The sequence below is a fragment of the Acanthochromis polyacanthus genome, chromosome 13, assembly GCF_021347895.1.
Source record: "Acanthochromis polyacanthus isolate Apoly-LR-REF ecotype Palm Island chromosome 13, KAUST_Apoly_ChrSc, whole genome shotgun sequence".
NCBI classification, from domain to species: Eukaryota; Metazoa; Chordata; class Actinopteri; family Pomacentridae; genus Acanthochromis; species Acanthochromis polyacanthus.
The window spans coordinates 9,290,546-9,303,447 of NC_067125.1; the positions used below are offsets into that span (position 1 = coordinate 9,290,546).

A 12,902-nucleotide genomic window follows, 5' to 3' on the forward strand; every position below is an offset into this window, starting at 1 on the left:
TTACTCGCTAGGAGCTGGAGGCATGAGCATGAACGCAAGCTGACTGAAGAAGAAGAAGAAGAGGAACAGCTCTTTGTTGCTCGCCAGACTGTTAAATCTGCCATGCTCACTTCCTCACACACTCACTATGCTGTGCACAAACACATACACACACTGCTTCTGTTTTGTAGTTGATTTACCTCCCCCAGCCTGCAATTGCTGTGGGCTGCTGCTCCTCTGTTACTATGGGATTGTCAGTGGTTGTGATGAAAATAGGCACAAACAATGGTACATGCTAAACAAGGACAAAAACACATGCGTGAGCACCAAAAAAAAGGGCCACAAACAGAAAAGGCTTGGCTGATTTATGCCTTTCTATAGCTCTCTCTCACACATTCATTCCTCTCTGCACACAGCTAGGTACGCACCAATCAGCCACAACACTAAAACCACCTGCCTGGATTTGCAGACATCCCCCTCGTGCCACCAAAACAGCTCTGACCTGCTGATGCATGGACTGCACAGACCCCTGAGTTGTCCTGTGGTATCAAGCACCAACAAAGCAGCAGGTCCTTTAAAGTTTTGGAGGCAGTGAGGTGGGACCTCCATGTATCGACTTGTCTTTGAGCAAATCAGACAGACTCTTGATTGGACTGTGGTCTGGAGAACACTTTGTACTCTTTGTTTCTCACACCATTACAGTGTGGCAAAAGCACACTCTACTGCTGAAAGAGGCTACTGCCATTAGGAATACTGCTGCCATAAAGAGACACACATGGTGTAAAACAATGTCTATGGATATCCGAGCAGCATTCACATAAATGGCAATAATGCAAGGTTTCCCAGTAGAACACTGCCCAGAACATCACACTTCTTCCTATACTGCACCCTTTTGTGATCTTTCCCCCATGTAAACAACACAAATGGATGGCAATATGATATGAAAGAAAATATGATTTTCTTTTATGAAACATAAAACCTTCACAATCTAATTAGATGTTCACAAGCCCACTGTAGGGGTCGGTATGGACCCTCTGACCAGTGTACAGATAGAGTGTTCTGAAATCTTTCTGTCACAGCTAACATTAAGTTCCTCTGTTATATTTCCTGTAATAGCTCTTCTGATTGGATCACACAGATCAGCTTTCACTCCCAGCATGCATCACTGTCACCAGTTCCCAGATTCTCCCACTGTGGATTCTTTTGGTAGGTTTTAACCACTGCAAAGCAGAACCACCTGATAAGACCTATTGTGTTAAACATGCTCTGACCCAGCCATCTAGCTATCACAATTCCACCCTTGTCAATGTCGCTCAGGTAATTGCGGTGAGCTTGCACATTTTTTTTTCTTGCATCCAACACATCAACTTCAAGAACTGACTGGCAGCAATCAGTTGCTGCCTCATATTTCCTTCAGCTTGACAGGAGTCGTAATCAATGTTCTTCGCTTCACCTGTCCGTGGTGTTAAGGTTTTGGCTGATTGTGCAGAAGGATAAATGGTCCCTTTTTTGATTACTCCTTTGTGTAGCATCTTTTCATCTCGTCCCTTTAACAGCTTGATGACTAAAAGTTAGTGAGGGATTGACGTACTGACTGATGGGTCAGCTGCTGCTATGCTACGGTTTTTCAGAGGCAACGGCAATGACTGCTGAAAGACATTTGAAGCTCAAAGCAACAAGAGAACACAGGCAGCTTATAACTTTAGACAGGGGAGCCACCAGGGAGTTTGGGCCCCTTGAAAAGAAATTTTACTGGGCCCCTGTAGCGCCAGACATAAGGCTGGCAAAAATATTTTGTGCTGTTTACATAAAACTGTGCATTTTAATGATATTTTTGACTATTATTTCCCATATTTGTGAAAAGGACGATGTGACAGTTACTTGGTAGAGGAAGCATTGAACACTCTGAATACTCTGAATACAATGTTTCATTTATTTACTGCAAGATTGATTCTCATTCTTTCGCATACAATTTCCCCAAATTAAATTACATACCTGAATAATACAAAACTTGAACATAAAATAACCTCTTCCATTAAATAAGTTGCAATTATCAACCGTGAAGAAAGAGATAAAATAAAAAAAATAAAAAAAATAAATAAATAAAATACAAAAAGCCAACTGCCTTTTATGATTTCTCATCACCATCTATAGAATCATACAACAAGCACAATAATAAAATCAGTGAACAGTGAAACATAAAATTCCAGAGTTTTCTTCAAAAATATGAACTAATATGGGGAGAAAAGTGAGCTAGCTTAAAAATCACAAAGTTAAGATAGAGTAGAAACAACAACAGGCTAATGTTTCAGAACTTTCCACCACATGAACCAAACCCACCTTGTTTTTTGAAAAACTGGGTAACATATTGGCCTCTCTCTCCCGCCTTATCTTTTTTTCTTTTCGTTTCTGACTACCTGACTTCTGAGGTATACTGTCGTCACCCTACTCAGTCTGACTGAAGCACCGCTGCGTGCAGAAGTTCAGTTGATTCAGTAGGACTGAACCATTTTACGTAAAAAGGGAGGGGGGGGGCCCTGAGAAATGTTTCAAAAACAAATAAACTTAGTGTTACCAGCGCATTGTAAATAATATTTATTTGTGATTATAAATTAACAAGATAGTGCCATATTTAATTTGTCAGTATTATAATTTTATCAGGGGCCTTTCTGGGCCCCTGCTAATGATGGGCCCCTAGAACCCCCCCCCCCCGCCCCCTTTTCGGTGCCCCTGACTAGATAGCAAAGCAGATACAGTTGGTAACCTTGGTGATGTGCAAAGTGATGTTTAAAAAGAAGTGTGGTTACAGGGCGACATGTTTGCCGAGTGCATTTCACATGGGTGCAAATTCCCTGAGTAATGAGTTACTTAAGATCTTTACTTACGATCATACCCCTGCTCCCTTTCCCTACATTTCATGTCTATCTCCACTGTGAAAGAAATAAAAGCACAAAATTCTCAAGAAATAAACTTTCAAAAATAACAATTCTATTTACATTTCGAGCAAATCATCATCACTGTTTTTACTTCCTGCTGGTTTTTCTACTACATCAACTCGTTCAAGTTTTGTGACCCTGAAGGAAAGCTTTTGCTGACAGTTCAAATAAGAAAATTAAAACCACTGTCATATGTTCAATATGAAGCTCAAGCCAAGAGACAGCCAGCTCCGCTTAGCATAAAGTCTGGAAAAAGAAGAAAATAGCCAGCCTGTCTCTGTCTAAACGTTTTGTTTTTTTTTTTAAACTAAAGCAAGAAATCTGACTACCACCACTGATAATGTTGTCATCTGCGCCTGGTGCCTTGAAATTCGCTGGTGACAACAGTCCTCCTGGGAGTCTACTGCTGCACCAACCCCTGCTTGAAATCCCAGTTTCCAGTCTTAACGAAAAGCTAGAATACAGTAAAATGTGGTGGTACTGATCTTCTAATACAACTCTTAACAAGAAAGGCATTAAGTAATTTTCTCAAAATGTCAAGCTATTAAATATTTAATATCTCAAAATTACCACATAAAGATTACCTGATATAAAAAAAGAACTACAAATGCCTTTAACATCCAGGGAAATGTATGTGTTGAATGTGTTTCTTTCCCTTAGTTTTAGCTATGCAATGCTGTACAGAGCGAAGCTGCACCTTTCAACAGATTCAGTTTGGAGAGAAGGCGTAGCAGACACTCCACTAATGGGCTTGTTTGAGATGAACAGCACCTTTCCTGGATAGCAGATGAGAGCAGGCGGCAGCAGCAGGGGGCAGAGACAAAAAGCTGCAGTCGTGTCGGACAAATTCACATACACAGCAGCCTTCTGTCTGTGCAAGAAGTCACTGAAACACTCATATCCTGTTAGATCTGATTCTGATTTAATAAAATGCTATCAAACCCATATATCAGATACAGACTGTACGCAGTCTCCAGGGATCCACAATCTCCACGATCTCTGGTTATGGTCCACTTTCATTTTACATAAATTCTCAAATAAACCAGTGTCATGCTGGTTTGCCGCTGCGTATAAATCTGTTGCTATTAAATCAGTGTAATGTTGATCTACAATAGACAGGAACTCTGGTATATTGCATGCCACAATGGTCTGTAATATGTATTCAGCCTCGGTGTCTGACAAATTAACCACACTACATATCTTCTGTTCACAGAATGAACCTTTAGAGCCTAAAAATAAAGTGAAACTCTACAAAAAAGTAAAAGGAAACATTTCTACATATAACATATTGATATTGCTGAGCTAACAAACACTGTCGTTCAAAAGTTTGGGGTCAGCCAGACAATTTCATGTTTTCCATGAGAAATCACATTTTATTCATGTGCTAACATAATTGCACAAATCAGCCGTTTCAAGCTAGAATAGTCATTAACCACATTAATAATGACTAAACTGTATTTCGGATTAATTTATTGCTCCGCCAAGGAACGTGGCAGAGTTATGTGACAATTGGCGTAGATTTATGTGTCTGTCCTTCTGTTATTCCGTCTGTGTGCAACATTACTCAAAAACGGAATGACGGATTTGGACGAAATTTTCAGGGAATGTCAGAAATTACACAAGGAATACCGCATTAGATTTGGGCAGTGATGCAGCTTATAGTCTGGATCCTCAGATTTGTGGATCCAGACTGATTTCTGGATCATTGTGAGATAGCGGCACAGCGTCACAGTAACTATGGCAACAAGTGAACACTATCAGCTGCCTGCTGATGATCACGGTTGTGATCCTGCAACAAATCGACCACTGCGGATTTATCAGGACTTATCCATCCAACATTATACAAGGAACAACTGATTAAATTGTGGGGTGTTTCCGAGTCCCATCAATTCCCGCCTCCCGCTACAGATTTAGGTCACGCACGCATAAGACATGCCTGTGCTCAGCCCAAGGTCATTTGTTTGTGGGTGCATTTATATTAAATGGCCACATTCTATGGTATCAGGATTTCTGATCATTAATAACTAATGAACAAATGCTGCATTTCTAAAAAAAAAAAAGAAAAAATGCTGCATTCCTTACAATGCAATATGGGGAATGAGCAGCCTTGGAGGAGTATTGCACTCTGACTGCTTTTCTTGTTGTTGGATTTTATCTTTGTTGAAATTTTTTTTCTTTCCAAAATAAAGACCTTTCTAAGTGTCCCAAAACTTTTGAACAGTAATGTATAAGCTTTTCCATCATGCCTTCAGGCTGTGCAGTCAGCAGATAGCAACGGTGACACCTGGCTCTGAAAACTACAAGCTCTCTTCTCCAAAGTTTGCATGATGTCAGACCAAGTCAGGATCAAGTGGAACAGAAGAACTAACTGGTATGCAATGCTTGGCCATCACTAGTGTTAGATTCTGTGCAGGCCTTGCTCATCTCAAGTGAGCCTAATAACACAGTCTATAGATAACTGGGAGCAAAATGACCTGTTGATGACTTGGCTTTAACACTGCCCGGCTGGCTCCACATCCAGAGAGAGAGGGAGGGCGGGATGGAGCAGAGCGTGGTTAAGAATGCATGGAAAGGAGTGAGGGAATGAGGAAGGATAAACTAGGGGTAATGGGTTGAGGATGTGGAGTGCATATAGATACATGAGCGAGGCTTGGGTTGAGTTTGGAAGTAGGTGATTAAGGTTTATGGGTTAGAGAGCACTGGACAAACATGGAGGGTAGTAAAAGGTGCAGGCTTTGAGGAGAGATTAAGGTGGCTTCACTCTCTTCACATCTTAGTAATTTTTAATCTCATGGAAGACTGAATGTCTGTAGTCTGTTTGTCTGGAGGGAGGAGTGACCAGAATCTGTTCACTAAACTTTCTGATGTATGGATACCAAAATATAGCCTGTGCATGTGTTCACACATGAGCTGGAGAGCTGTTTTTTGTTAGCAAACCATTAACACTGTCACATGTAAGCTTGATATAGTTGGTTTCCAGCTGGTTTTAATGTTTTTTTTAAGTGACATTATCTCACAATATCCAACCTAACTGGAAATATATTACACTAAAGACACAACAGATCATGTAAAATTGAAGAGCTTTGCAAGTCTTGGTCTGAGCTTACACCGCAGTATACGATGTTGGCTGTGGATTCACTGTTTTTACTATCCCCTTCCCTTCAGCAACTAGATTAGGTCTTAGGCTCCACAAGATCTAAGATACCCAACTTGTTTACTACAGTGTAACCACTGTCACAAGTTATGCTTTTATTTTATTTTTTCTGTGCCTAAATTTGTGCTTCTGGAATACAGTTTTGACATTTCTACATGTTTCCTTAACATTATGTTTTTGTCTTGCTTTGTGAATCTGTATTTTTCAGATTATAATCATTATGGTGCATTTTCAAGGAGGAGGATTTATGACTGATCAGACGGCTCCCTGATGACATAGCACGATGGACAAGAATCAAAATATCATCGCAAACATTCTAGTTTGCTAGGTACAATGGAAATCAGTCTTTTGATGTGACGGTTGGCTACATGGGTCATTAATTTCCTGCTGCGTAAAGGCATAGGAGACAAGTGGTTTGGGAGCTGCAGCTGGTTTCCACACCTGCATGTCGGGAGACTGTAAAGATTAATGTCTTCAACTCGTGTTTATTTTTCTCTGCCACTGGAGCTTCAAATCTTTGCTACCATTGACCGTCACCATGGGGCAAATGATGACAAGTTTTCTATCTTTAAATGAACGGGAACGTTTCCAATGAAAATGTATACACTTTATGTCTCATTGTAAATAATAAATCCAACAATAGCAATTTGTGCTATTGGGTGGCTCATCATGTTTTACCACACAGAGGTACATTACAGTTCCATGTTTAAAATACAAGCAATGGGTCGAGTTTAACACCACAGTGACAGAAGTCAAATGATGAGGGTATGAAGTGTGCTGCCCTCGAATATAATGACAAAGGAGCTCAGTGGTAAGAAGTCAAACGAGTTACAAGCAGTGTGGGTGTAGCACATCATGAAAACCAATCTACAGCACAGAGTACAGTAGCAGATGTTCTTTCCCACCAAAAGACACATTTCTTTCTGAGACACGACTCCCCTCCGTGATTACACATGAGGTCGGGTGTGTTGAAACAGTGTGGAAGCAGTGAAGTTGAAATATGAGCTGCTCAGAAAAAAGAAAAGAAAATGTACACAGATACACTCTCGCCACAAAGCAAAAGCAGTTCACTCTTTATTTTATAGCTTAGGTTTAGATAAGACCCAAACAAACAGTCTTGTATCAGTGATAAATATTTGGCGGTGGCATTTATCTTTAATAACAGGAGGCACTGCAGCAATGAAATGGAAAAATTCCTTTGCCAAAACCCAGTGGACTGATCTGGAGTGTGTTTACAGGAGCAAAACACAGAAACACTTCCACGTCTTGAAACGGTTCCTTTAACAAACTTTGATTATCGCACCTTTCCCCAAATTCCCTGATTTCTAGACAAGAAAGTGATACCAAGTCAACCTGTCATAGTTTTTAAGGATCAATGCGCTCCTCTCACAGGCACTAAGAAATACATTCAACTCCAAATACTTTTTTTATAGAAGGCTTGTTTCAGTTCATGGATCTTGGATCTCTTGCATTACAGTAGTAATACTGTTACACCAGTGTTGTGATTCTTTCTGTCTGTCACACACAGATTCAATTTTTTAAACAAGTATTTAAACTGAAGTCTGTCAGTTCATTCCTTTGCCAGTTTTGACATGCAGGCACAGTATTCATGTTGCTCTGTGTGATTAAAAATGGCTCAGACACTATGAATTCATTTACTGTACCTCTTTCAAAATTAAAAACCTTTCTTACTACAATGAATAAATATATTCCAACGCGGATTCTTGCAGCAGCAGAATACACACAATATACAAGTCCATCTGCTGAAGTGAAATGTGGATGTTATTGGACTTTTTAGTTTAATGTTCTGCTTCTCTACAGCTGTACTTCAGCACAATTCAGAGGAACAATATTTAACTTTTTACTCCACTACGAGATTTTTTTTTTGTAGAACTTTCAAAATAAGTTATTTTTTTCTTACAAATCAAAATATGATGTGTTGTTTTTGTTTAAAGGACTAAGAATGTACATAGACTAGATCTCAGTAGCTTCACCTCCACTAGCTACAACCAGACAAAAATCTATAATAACAATCCAATAATCCTACTAATAGTAACCTAACAATGGAAGGGCAGATTCTGCTGCATAATTTGAACTTGTAGTTTTGATACTTGATTCAGGGGGCTCTGTGGAGAGAATTTTTAATTATGTTTTTAGAATTGTTCACATATAATCAACAGAAAATTATAACCATTGTGTTTTTGTGACTTTAAAATGCACTTTTTGTGTCTACATGAATTCCTCTTCCAAACAGCCTGAGTTGGTGCACCACTCTGGTTTTACAGTAGCCCAGAACGGACAAACTAAACATAAAAAAATATATTTTTTAGCAGCTATCATACATTCCTCTAGGAGGGGAAGGTTAAGAAGAGGGTTATTCACTTGGTTGCAGATTGAAACTTCACTGTCAGGTACCACTAAATCCCACACACAAGTCCTTTGAAACGCATTTTGCTCGTAAAACTTCTGCACTTCTTATTTTTGTAGTATTGTAAAGAACTTTTCCTCATAACATTTGCTGAGAACCGGAATTCTGAGAGCTGAATACTCCTAACACTACGATCCTGTTAACTAACTAGTTTCTTTTAGAGGGACACATTTTCCTCAGTAGTTACACAGTAAAGTATTTTCTTACCACATATCATGTGTTTTCCAACACTGTTCTGGTCACTGTGTTAATTTCTTTAGTCAAAAATGGCAGTTAATAAGAAAACACAACTGCACAAACGTTCTGCTACAATTTGATTGAAACTTGATAAAAACTCACTTCTGAAAATGAAAACTATGATGAAACGTATTTCTGTCTATTTTTCATGAGAACTTAACAAAAATGATGATTCATAAAAGTTTCTCCACCACAATATAGCATGTTTTAAACAGATGCTGAATTAGCTGCTTAACCTGCTGCACAACCATTAATCAGAAGTATCTTAAAGAGGTACACATGAGTTAGAAGGAATAGAAGTAGCAAAAACCAGCTGTGACAAACTACCTTTAAAAATATAAATATTCCATTAAAGCAGTCTTCTTCTAGCCTAGCCGCGCTAGACCCATGCTCTGAAGACGCAAGGGTCTAGGCACGCTCGACAGGGAGGGAGGCGGGCTAAAAGATTGTCTTTCAAATCACTCTGCAGCAATTGGGCAGGTATACAACCAATCAGCGCAACGAATAGGCTCCTAGAGCACTGGAAATCAGAGGATGCGGTAGTTCGGTGAAGCCTTATTTATACAGTCAATGGGTGAAGCTCAAGTATATTACAGACATGTTCACAGAAAGATTATTCAGAGTCGGTGCTAATGGAGCTCAACGACTGTTGTCGTTTTTGTTGTCGACCCTGGCAGAGAATTAAATTTGTTGCCGTGGGTTGTTTAGCACGGCTAGGCTAGTTGTTTCCGGTTGTTTCTGTCAGAATCGTCACGCCTCTGTCGTCACTTAGTTACGCCCGCCTTCTGACTCTACATTTCATGGTGATTCGTCCGGCCAGTTTTAGGAGAATCCAGCCTCGAGCCTTATGGAGGGTAACTAGACCCACCCTGGCAGAGAATTAAATTCGTTGCCGTGGGTTGTCTAGCGCGGCTAGGCTAGTCTTCTTGTGCAGCATTACACCACTGACACTCGTAGGTGCACACGTGTGATTTCTCCATCGACCTCAAGCTTGACCTTGATCACCAAATTCTCTGTTAAACTGCCTCAACCTTCATGCAAATCATCCCTGGTGATGAGAATTGGGTCCACAGATATCACCTAAAGCAGCATGATCAAGCAGCATTCTTCGATGGGGAAGAAAAAATTGAAATCACATTAGCTTTTTGGATTTACAAACACAATATTTGCCCTTAACTCACCTACTTGCCAGGCTTGACTGTCTGTGGCTTCTTCCAAGCAGTGCATCGCTGCATACTGTGACTACTTTGAAAAACTAAAGCCGCTTTTCCACTAGCACCTGCTCGGCTCGGCTCAATTCTGCTCAACTTGATTCAGTTGTTTTCCATTACAACTGAGGACCACCTCATTGTGAGTGGAGTCGTCATAGCAGAGCAGCCCGGAAGTCCCTTAATGTAATTTGTGTGTGACACAAATGCAACACAACAATAGAAGACATCGAGGCCATGGTATACCTGTTGTCTGTGGCTTTTTGTTAGATTCAAAGTTCCCTGAAGAGCAATGTGCACCGTCGCTGTGGCCAGCTTTTTTTTTTTTTTTAAATGACAGGTTTGGTTTACGTGAAGGAGTCGCTCTCGTGTGTTGTCACTCTCAGTGGCCTGCACTCTGTAGATGCCACATTATCGGCTCGACTCAGCTCGCTTGGAATCCCGACCGTGTAAGTACTAAAATAGTACCTTGTAGCAGGTACTACATCCTAATGGAAAACATTACAACTGAGTAGTCGAGCCGAGTAGGTGCTTGTGGAAAAGTGCCAGTCGTGGCCATATTTAAGTCAGCTACAGTTTTAGATTTTTTAATTTGAATGCCTTTATTTGAAAAGGGACAATGTACATTGATCAATGACCAAATAAATATAAATGCACTTAAGCTGGCCAAAAGGCCAATTTTCATTATCAGTCCCTTTGCCCAGAGTTGTAAGATGTCCAAAATTAGTAATTAAAGGCAGTCACTTCGCTTTTTTGATGACACCTTGTATTTAAGGTTCAATCAAAATTTGCAGAGTGAATACTGGCAGTCAACCAAGTACTTCTTCCTCTAGATGTTCTCTTAATAGTATTTTGGTGAAGGAGTAGTTTCCAGCTCCTGAGTGATTTGCTGCTCTGCAGTGGAGAGAACAGGTAGCTGTGATAAAGTTAGGAGAGCGGGAATGTCAGAGAGTTCGAGCGATTGTTCAAACAATAGAAAGAGAGACAAGAGGAGGGAAATGATAACTGGATTCACAGAGGAGAGTCAATTTGTTGTAGAGCTGCAGAGCAGAGTCACATCGATACTACACCTGAACAATGTAACAGGACCTATTCCACTAACATTGGGATGGGCAGGAACAAAGGTGGTGGTGGACTAAAAATGTTTTAAAAGAAATGTCACGCACTTTTAGTTTCACAGTTCAAAACTATACTAAAATGTATTGTTGCTGACAAAACAAAAATCAAATGTACTTTGATTAAAACAAACACATATTTTGGTGACTAACACAAGCACTGTCTCTAAATCATGCTCTGCACAGTGGTCTGCAGTCTGCCTTGTTTTGGTGTTTTCACTCGAGGAAAGTGTCTGTACATGCTGCACACTCAGCCATAAAAGGTTTATTTTAAGGTCCACCATCATGTATGAAGCAGTGGGTCCTGTAATCTTGCAGAGCCACTGCTGAGCTGCATTTGTGTCCCTGCTAAATAATTTACTCCTATTTAAGAGGCTGTAGGAAACTGCTGCTCTGCTGCTATCACTAACAGGTGTAGCATGAGCTAAAAAAAAAAAGCAACCCAAAACAAAAACCTGTACAAACAGCAGAAGCATACATATCATAGAGACATACATCTCAAAATCACACAGAAAGCGCTTGCACTTTGTGATTCGGATGCACAGCACAATAACACACAGCCTTGCACTAAAGCTCAGCTGTCTTAAAAGCAGTGTGGGTTTAATAGGAAGCTATTTGGTCTCTATTGAGTTGTGTGCTTGCCTGCAGTATGCTGAACAGAACTCACACAGCGGCCCAAGAGTTCCTCTCTTTGTGAATATGAGAGGAAGAGGACAGGCAGAGGAAACCTGGCAGACATGAAAACCACCATGTGGTGCTGGTTCATCAGAGCAGAAGTACAAACTTCTCACCGGGACTGGGATCACACAGACAAACTACTTTTTTTGTGAGTGTGTGTGTGCAAATGAACAGTTTTTTTAATATGTATAGATTTTGTCATATCCTATTAATGAAAAGAGGAAAATGAGAAATCATGATCTAATTACTTATGACACTGCATCACACACACTGATCAGAAACAACATGAAAACCACTGACAGATGAAGTGGGGAAGCCATGGGTTCTGACCTTCATGTAGATGTTTTTTGACACATAGCACCCATCTACACATCGTTGTAGACCAAGCACACCCCCACTCCCCAAGCAGGACAATACACCCCACCACACCTCAACAACTGCTCAGGAACAGCTCGAGGAACACAACCAAGATGCTGACTGAGTCCTATAAACTCCACAGATCCCAATCTGATGGAAAATCTTCAGAATATGCCAGAACAAGCCCAGTCCACAGAGGACCCACACAGCTCCTGTGTTCATACCCCAGTGGGTCAGAGCTGTTTTGGGGTCATGAGGTAACATTATCACTGAGCAGCGGTGATCTATTAGATAGCCACTTTTCATGGCCATGCTGTACAGCATTCACACTCTAATTGTGCTTTTAACACATCTGAGTGGACTCGTCTGTATAATTGTGGTGCACTTCAGGACGCTGCATGAAGGCTGTTATTTATTTCATGGAAATGGAAGAACCATATCCCCTAGTTACAGATGACATTACTGGACACACCAGGATGAGGATAATATGCTCTAACTGCATTTGAATTTGTATTTAAATGTCATTTTAAACATGTAATAGTACTGTAGGCGTTTCCCGGCTGCTCCTACATTATCAGACCTCTGTCAAACAACACATTTGTACATTTCATAGCAGCCTAGAGGAAATTACAGGCATTTTTGATAACATTAATGATGGGTACATTCCACTAGAATCATCTCAGTGTAATTGGTGAGTCAGCATGCACAGAAACAGAGGACAGGACTGATAGAACTACTTAGAATGCAGCCATCATTAAATGTATCAGCTACTGCAAATTGTGTGTACATTGTGACTATTTAAAGAGCCAT

At 40.3% G+C, this 12,902-nt stretch overlaps 1 protein-coding gene across 1 annotated transcript in view; it reads right to left on the bottom strand.

Moving 5' to 3' along the window:
• LOC110955485 (calsyntenin-2-like) overlaps window positions 1-12,902 on the bottom strand; it is a 356,305-nt gene that overhangs the window by 94,639 nt on the left and 248,764 nt on the right. The gene's annotated exons all lie outside the window — the stretch shown is intronic.